This window comes from Salvia hispanica, chromosome 6, assembly GCF_023119035.1.
Source record: "Salvia hispanica cultivar TCC Black 2014 chromosome 6, UniMelb_Shisp_WGS_1.0, whole genome shotgun sequence".
In the NCBI taxonomy this organism is placed as follows: Eukaryota; Viridiplantae; Streptophyta; class Magnoliopsida; order Lamiales; family Lamiaceae; genus Salvia; species Salvia hispanica.
This window is the reverse complement of record NC_062970.1, coordinates 17,638,012-17,647,713: the sequence shown is the minus strand read 5'-3', so window position 1 is coordinate 17,647,713 and position 9,702 is coordinate 17,638,012.

Here is a 9,702-nt window from a genome sequence, read left to right as displayed (position 1 = left end):
TAAGTACTTAAAATAATAATCTTTCTCTAGGTTTGAAACCGAACTTATCTTATAATAATTCTCGCCATAATTTAGAGTGTAACTACATTGTCAACCATTCTAAGAGTAGTAAACTCTTACTTTACGCTTCCACCTAAACACAAAGCAAAGCAGGGGTCATCTATATTGGGACGAAGGGAGTAGTATTTGGAGAGTGAGAACTTATCAATTAATAAGAACACATGTACATAACACAGACATAACTCAAATTTCACTCCAAGTCTAACCAATAATTCATAGGTGTAAGTCATCCCACTAACATAAACACCATAAAACTAGTGCCACTTAAGTGGGTTTGAGTCAAGTCGCCACTCCAGTGGGCGGTTGGCCGGTTCCAGATGACTAGTACCTCCGGGTATAGGGGTATCATGCGGACTTTTTGCGCTCAATTGATAAGATGAACAATTAGTGCGTTAGGTTTTTTATATTGGCTTGAGTTGAAAATGTGTAACCAAATCAATGTCAGACAAACATCAATTACAACAAAATAATTATAGAGAATGGGATACAAACAGTCGAAACTTTCGGTGAATTTGGATTTTGAGAAGGTATGATCGCAAATTCGATATATAAGATATTTTAAGGTATATATCGCAAATTCAGTATATACCGTATATGTGGTGTATTCCAATTTCTTCTATATACTGCGATTTACGATATTTGCCCCGGTATACCCTAGTATATGAACATTCATACCGTTATGAGTTTTCGGTAAGGTATACCGTACCAAAATTATGGTACAACGAAAATACTGAATTTTTGGTATATTTCCGGTATGATTCGGCATTTTTCCCCACCCATAGGTAAAAGAACTTTGAAATGGGAAAAACGCGTGTTTTTGTACTATTTCTATGAATTTAGTTTTTTTATATTGCAATATCTATTCCCCATTAAATGTCTCATATTTTCTTATTTGGACATACCACAATAAATGTCTCATATTATTTTCACTATTTTTATAAAGTGGACCTCACATTCCACTAATTATGTTATTCACAATTATAAAGTGGGCCTCCCGTTTGCCTCGGTGTGCGGCTGGCCCAAATGCGTGATAGTATTATTAGAGGCGAGCAATATAATATTACTATACAAAAAGAAAGGTTGAATTAAGTAGAATGGCTAAATTATATCTAGTTCTATTCCTTCTCTTATCAGTTGTGTTTGGTGCAGCTTTTGAAGTGAATGGGCAACAAAAATGCACAACTATAATTGATAGCAGAGGTTGTAGCCTTCCAGATTTTGTAGACAATTGCAAGGCTGAATTCAAAGGGATGGATATTGTGCTTCCGATGCACTTGGTGGCATATTAGTTTGTAATTGCAAATATGATTGTAATTGGCTTATCCAAATCTTTGCACACATTGTGTGACTTAGATTTGAGTAAAACTTGAACTCTTATGATTATTTTATCTATGTGATGTGTTTTTAACGTGTAATTCTAGTCACACTTACTAAAAAAAAGTAGGTCACTTCTAAATTTGAACTTCACCAAAGCTTTCTTGGCTATTCCATGAAACAAAAAGTAACCAAAAGTCTCATTCCTTGAGCCACCCTACTTCCGTTGCATCTACTAAGCTACCCCATGAAGGTTGTCAAGCCGATTTTGAGGAGCCAATGTTCCCATCAAGTGCAACATATGGTTACCATCATTATCTACGTGTGCTGCTATCATATCTTTAGTCCCATCCAAATCACATATCAAGTTAAACACATCAACGTAGTGACAAAACGTGTGAGTTTCCTGTTAATCATATCATTGTGAAACAATACAGGTTTTCTTTTTCATTGCAGTGTAGTATTCTGTGTATAAATACGAATTTTCCTGAAACCATTGTAGTTCTCAGTGCATCTGCAGAACTACCCCCGAAATTAAATTGAGCTTGTGAGGAGGTGCCAAACTGTCTAGCCAAGTGAAGGATAGAGTTACCGTATTTATCCATTGTTTGAATATTGGTATAGGTAGTTGCTACTCTTATGAATAAGATGAAACACGTTTTTGCAGCGGTTCTCGATGGCCAAGTGGAGAAAATTCTACATGAAGAATTTGTAACATGAACTGCAAGAGGAAAAGTCTCTACTATGAACTTCTACAACTTCATGGTTTTCTGATTTGGCTGCTGTTAGCAAGGTCTCTTTGTAGATATCAAATGCATCTTTGTAGTTTATCATTTCCACATAGAAGCACAAGAATTTCACCATCTCTAGCGCGTTCTCGTGTAACAACACCTTTTCTTGAATCCTTTTATTTCTAAGAATGAAATTTACAAATTCTCATCAATGATTTGAAAGATTTTTTTACGATAAGTTTGGAAAGCTCTATGGTGAAACTAGATTGTTAGAAATAGAAGAGGAAAGTCAGTTTTAGATGTGGATATGAATCACTTGTGTGGAATAGTGGAGCTTGATTGGTTCTTAATGTCAAAAGATTGTGGCTACACATACTCCTAGTCCATTCCTTCAATTTCAAGTTAATACTATTAATACTATAGAGTTAGTTAAATACTCACTCCACCGTATGTGTTGATAGTCGGCGGTGAATGATGTGTTTGCAAAATTGCACCAAAAGCCATCTCACAAGACCTCATGACCAATCTAAAGGCCAAATGTGATACTGATCGATATGATCAAGCACCGTGCGAATTTCTAGCTCGATTCGTAAGCACCATGTAAAATTCAAGTCAATCCGACACATAACGTTTTTTTACCTCAGAACCAATCCAAAAGGCTAAATATTATGAATATAGATATCATCAAGTATTGTGCGAATTTCTAAGCTCGATTCACAAGCCCCGTGCAAATTTCAAGTCAATCCGTTTTCACAAGTTTTCGGCGTTGCCAACTGCCACTGCTAGAACTATATCGTGAACAAAAAAAGATAACAAAATCCGAAGCATACCTTCGAGCCAATAAGGCTATCAAACACCTTTGTTACAAAGATATCATGTGGTGCAACATCACAATGCACTATTGTGACCAACTTTAATCTATTATTTCTAACTCACCGGGATTTAGTTTAGAGAAAATGTGTATATCATAGCATCTACTTCGAATGTAGATCGACACTATCATTTAATTTCACAAAATGGAATGGAGGTTGGAATGAAATGGAGATAGAAATGAAATTTCAATTTTCTTGGATTTCCTTTGCATTTCATCCATTCACTCATTCATTCCATCACACCAAGCAAATGAATAAAATGAAAATAGGAATCACATTTCATTCCATCATACCAAGAAGCCCCTAAATGTTTTATCATATTTATACTTGTTCAAACCGCACGTGTTCCGATAATAATAAGATAAAATCAAATAAAATGAGATTTAAACATATAGCAGGGACCTATAAAACAAAAATATATAATGCAAGTCTATGAATGTATACGTACCAAATACCAATGATTATGCTTTTATCTTTAATTGACTCAATATTATGAATTCTCATGGTTGTGGGCGAATGAAAGCTTAGGGTGTTAAAAGTGATGTAGGAAGAATAAAAGCAATATCATTTTAGACGATCATATGCCTCAATAGATTTTATGTTTTTGGGGTAGATAAGTATTTTATTACTTCTTCGTCCACCAATGCACTTCCTATTTTATTATTTTCGTCCTTCAACTAATCAATTTCCCATTTAACTTTTTAGTAGTGACCTATATTCCACTAATTTTATTTCATTCACATCTTATTATAAAACTAATATATAAAATTAGAACTCACCCTTCACTAACATTTTTAATCATCTTTTAACCATATTTCTTAAAATCTATGCCGAGTCAAAACATCTCTTGTATTGGTGGATGGCGGGACCTAGGGAGTATTAAAAGTCACTCTAAAATAAAGATGGCAATAGGCTCACTGGGCCCAAATGGCCCAACCCAGATTTTTTCACAGATTACTTCCATATTAAAAATAATAAACGAAAATTGGAAGGAAAAAAAAAAGGCAAAAAGTATAATTGGCTTATGCAAAACATGTATATGGTGTAATTTTAGATAAACTAGTAGTATATTATATACCGTAAAAAGTAGGCGTAATATTAGGATAAAGAAAAACGAGCCGATCCAAACGAGTCTACAGTAATACCCCTCCATGCGTAATTAAACAAAATTTTGGATATACTTTGCTTGCAAGATGGCAGATTTTAATTCATTAATCCTCATATCTAATAGCTATAACCGAATATATGTTATTGTTTAAATATGAATTTTATTTCACCTTGATAAGCTTTTTTATTTCAGTAGTCCTTAATGTATATTTCTATATAAAATATTTACCATGGCCAAGATAAAACAATGTAAACATTTCACACTATACCAACATAGTCTATTTCATAGCGAGTATAACTAAGCAATTGTCCACTCCATTACACATAAAATATGTCAAGATTCTGGTATACACGAAAAATGAGTTTGTCTTTTAACGACTTAACATGGTGATTTCCCAGTGTCTCCTGGTCGAAAGAAAGTTTTTGGAATAAAAAGAGATTTTGCAAGAATACATTCCACAATATCCTTTAAGAGGGCCTTTTTGATCTTGCAAGACTACATTCCACAAATATTCCCTATGGTGCACTGCAGACAAGTCACCTTTTGCCAATACTAAGGGAAAACACATCCATACTTATGTGGTAGATTGTCGATTGTATATTCTTCACTCCAAGAATCCATATCTCCATATACATTCATCCCCCAAATAACAATTCACTATCTGAAGTATCACTTAAACATAAACATAGTCGATCCTCCAAAATATGTACCTAAGCGTGTATAATATATTGGAAAGAAAAAATGAAAAACTGGCAAACACCTCAAGATCTATGAATACATCAAGAGGGGAGCACTACACTCCCTATATCCTTAGACTTATAACATCCTACTTATAAGAACTGTTAGATATATGGATGTGGGGTTATGATTTCATCAACTGAGATTGCATTTTTTATCATTTTCGTTGCATGAAAGGGTAAAGTAGTCAGTTCATATATTTAACCCACTCTCCTAATTTTACGTCGCGATATATCAGTGAGCATTCAATTACACGATCTTTCCACTCTCTTCAACTCCCTTCAAATCTTAACAGTCTCTTTGCAATTGAATCAAATTCTCATTCCGCCGCTTTCAACTCCGAATACACGTTCCCAATTGAAAACCCCAACCCAATCCCGTCGCTCACCACCGTTCCCGCAACAGCAAAGTCCAACGCTTCCATCAACACAGCGTAAACCGCGTCCATCAACCGGCCAATAACTCGAAAAATGTCCAAAAGACGAGAGATTTCGAACACCACGGAGCCTAATGTTGAGGAATCGTCGCGAATTGGTAATGTTCTGATTGAAGAATCGTCGCGAATTGGTAATATTCTGAGTTATGTTTGCTTATTTCAATTGCTAAATCTGTTTAATTTCGTTTGCTTATTGCGATTGGTTTGTCGCTTAATTCTTCTTGTGGTTGCTTTATTCCATGTTAAATATTTTTTTTGGAATAAGATTTGTTAGTTAAAATTTGTTGCTTAATCATTTCGGATTGCTTAATCTGCCTTCAAGTATGCATAAATATGATTAAGTATTGGTTTGTTTGCTTAATTTCGTGTAAAATGTGCTCATTGTTGAGTAATATTTGAAATCTTGCATTTTGGGTACCAAAAACTGCTTATTTCCGTTAAATTGTGCTTAGATTTGATACATATGTAGGTGTGTGCTTCCTCTGTACAATGTTTACTTTGTGAAACATTTTGCTTATTCTGGTAGAGAAAATGCTTATTTTCTTGTTAAATAAGCTTATTTTTGTTGTCTTGTTTGTGTATTGAATTTTTTTGGTTGGTGCTGTTAAAAGTGTTGCTTTTTCTGTATAGAAGATTGCTTACTTTGTTCTTATCTTTGCTTAGTTTAGCTATAAAAATTTTGCTCAAGCTATTCGAAATGTTGCTTAATTATTGAGATGCTTTGGTTAATTTCAAAAAATGCCTCCTATGCTTATCTGAATCGAGTTTGTTTGTACTAAATTGTGCTTAGATTCGCTCTGGCTTTTTCCGTATAGAAGGTTGTTTATGTTGTTCTTACATCTGCTTAATTTGGCTATTAAAATTTTGCTCAAGCTATTCGAAATTTTGCTTAATTATTGAGATACTTTGCTTACTTCCAAAAAATGCCTCCTATGCTTTTCTGAAACGAGTTTTTTTGTGCACCTTTAGTTCACAAGCGACGGAAAGGAAAGAATCCAGCTGCTGGCGAAGCTGAACAGTTGCAGCAGTTTGAGAAGGAAATAAAATCACTCCATTTCAGGAGTTCTCCTTAATATTTTAGTCGTTTGATTTCCAGACTTAATTCGAAGCAGAGAAATGCAGTTCGAGAGATGGGATTCGGACCACTGCTCCATTTCACATTAACCGACCTACCTGGCAACCTAGCCTACTGGATTGTATTAAATCTGCATATCGCATCCAGCAGTATCAAGGTAGCTGGAAACAAACCATTGCATATTGATGCGGAAGACGTCCATGCGACGCTTGGATTTCCAAAAGGTTCTATGCCAATCAGACGGAAGGAAAGGCTTGAGAGTCATCCGTATGCCGATGGGATTGCAGCTCGTATTGGCAAAGATAAAAATCATCTTCTAGACACTGATGTTGAGAATGAGATGTTTGCAGACATGGAGGGAGGGATAAACTTCAAAAAATGTTTCATAATCTTAATGGAAACTGCTTTGATTGAAACACCCGGGGACGGCTACTTGAAGCCAAAGATTATGAGCTTCGTAGATGACGTGTCTAACGTAAGCCAATACAATTGGTGTGCGTACACTATTTCTACGATGTTTATTACTCGCAAGAATTGGGAAATCAGGAAAGGCAAACACTTTAGTGGTCCTATCGTTTTCTTATTGGTACGAGTTTTTTTTATTTTTATGCAATCTTTTCTATATTTTATGCAACTATTTAGTAATCTTATGCTATGTGTCGTAGCTTTGCTATGTGGACCACATGGTACATTGCACAAGGACAGTGGAACGACGATTTCCGACCTTCTTAGGTTGGAATGCTGAAAATTTGAAGAAGCGGCAGAAGGATGAGACGATAACCGGAGGGTTTGGAAAATCATACCTCACTGAAACATTAAGCAATGATGCACTACGCAGCCAAAAAGACATCCTTGCTAATGAAGAAGAAAGAATTTGTGCTGAGGGCAACAACAATCCACATGTCCCACCGGGTAACAAGGACGGCACGGAGTCCAATATTCACAAAACGTATTACCGTGAATTGGTGTTGGCTGGGAAAAAAATGGCTGATGCAATTGCTGCTTTCGTGGCTAAGCTAGCAGAAGCACCACAAGATTTCCGCGATAAGGAATGCTTCAGGATGGCAGCTTACTTTGGCAGGACACTCATTGGTTTGTCAGAGAAGCCGGATGGCACTGCTGAAGAAACAGTCGTAAACTTCACACAGGCTATGGAAGACGAGGATTTGAATGATCCAGAATTCTTAGAAGCACTAGAAGCCATGATGAAAGCCATAGACACAAGGTTGGAATTTGAGAACTTTGTTCCAAACTTCAACTTATTCAATACTCAGGTAATTGAGGCATTTAAGTTTAGTTCATATGCATTTTCATAGCAACCTAAAGCTTAATGTGTCTTATAAGTTGCTATATAAGTAATTGTTTTGTTTTTAATAGGATTCTGAATTTTGGAATAAGGATGACCCTGTTGGTGACAATGATATAGATAACAATATACCCACGACGAGATTGGGTAATATTGATCCAAACACAACAGTCAACGGTGTTGTCGCCGGGTCAGACCATATTGTTGAGCAGCACAACAAACAGGCTAATATTAACCCTAGTGGTGTGGCACCTGAAAACTCAAATTCTAAAGATCCTTGTGACAACGGTAAAGTTTTTGAAAATAAGGTAACCACATCAACGAATCAGCGGAAAACAATGCATTCACATTTTGAGTTATTATTGACCGTCCATTCAACCAGATGAGATGAACTTAATTCTGTTTTTTTGTTGGCTTAATTTGATGTTAAATTTGGTTATTTTGTTTGAATTGTTGGGTATTTTGAAGTTACGCATAAGCTGTTTGATAGATTGCTTACTTTGTGATGAACTATGCTTATTGCGAACTCTGCACAGTGCAATGCATTGCTTAATTCAGAAACTTGCTTATTGTTTTTATGTGTGATGCGCTGAAATGTAGCAACAGCACAACCAGCATGGTGCTTCCAATTCCCCTGCAACTTCAAAGAATGTTTCTGAGAAGGAGAAACATGAGAAGGCCGTAAAAGCAAAACACATCAGCGGTAAAGTTTGTGAAAATAAGGTAACCACATAAGCGGAAAACAGTGCATTCAACATTTTGAGTTAGTATTGACTGTGCATTCAACCAGATAAGATTAACTTAATTCTGTTTTTTTGTTGGCTTAATTTGCTATTAAATTTGGTTATTTGGTTTGAAATGTTGTGTATTCTGAAGATACGCATAAGCAATTTAATAGATTGCTTACTTTGTGATTAACTATGCTTATTGCATACTTTGCACAATCAGATGCATTGCTTAATTCAGAAACTTGCTTATAGTTTTTATATGTGACGCACTGAAATGTAGCATCAAGACAACCACCATGGTGCTTCCAATTCCCCTGCAACTTCAAAGAATGTTTCTGAGAAGGAGAAACATGAGAAGGTCGTAAAAGCAAAACAAGTTGCATTGAAATTACCGGCAGCTGATAACGAGAACATGAATAACTCCGTATGAAGCAATTGATTAGCAAACAAAACATTCACCTTTTGAGTTTTATGCAGTGACCTTAATCATTGAACTTATTGTTTCAGGTTGGTGGATGGCGAAAGGTGTTTCAACCCAATGCAAATAACAAAAAAGGCAAAAAAATCGAAGTTTATGTGTCAAAGGGAAAAGGGAAAGAAGTTGTTGAGGTATATCTGTTTAGGACCACTGATGTCATGTTTATTTATTGCAATGCAAAATTTGTATAGATTTATGCAAAATTCGAGGAAACAATGCAAAATCTGTATTGATTTATGCAACATTCGAGGAAGTAAATATTTCTTATGCAATTTTATGTGGAATAAAATGCAAAGTAAATAACAAACTATGCAACTGTGCAGGACATGAGTAAACCAAGCTTGAGAAACCGGGTGAAACTGGCAGCACCGGAATCATTGCGCTCACCGTTCAATGAAAGATGTATCAAGATGTCTTACCATCTCAACGCCAAAGAGAAGGAGGTTTACTATTGGATCCTAGCAACGAGGGATGAAGCAACATAAGTGCTTGTCCATTGTATTTTGTACTGGGAATGCAACAACACATTATTATAAGTTCTAATCCAGCTTGTTTCTCAGAGATGAGATTGTGTACAACTACTATGACATTATTGTCACACACGAAGACATTGCGTCTTTGGTTCCTTACTGCAAAATTATCAAGGGTGTAATTGATGGATGGAGCTGTCATCTGAACGAGATGGAGGGTTTTAAAGGACCAGCTTCACCTTCTAGGCTTTTCCTAACTAGTAATCCATGCGTATGAACCTACAAATATCTTCTCTTTATATTTTTACCTCAACTTGAGCGTGACATTTGTTTATTTTTCATACTTGTAGTTTTACAACATTGTCCAACAACCCACACACTAGGAT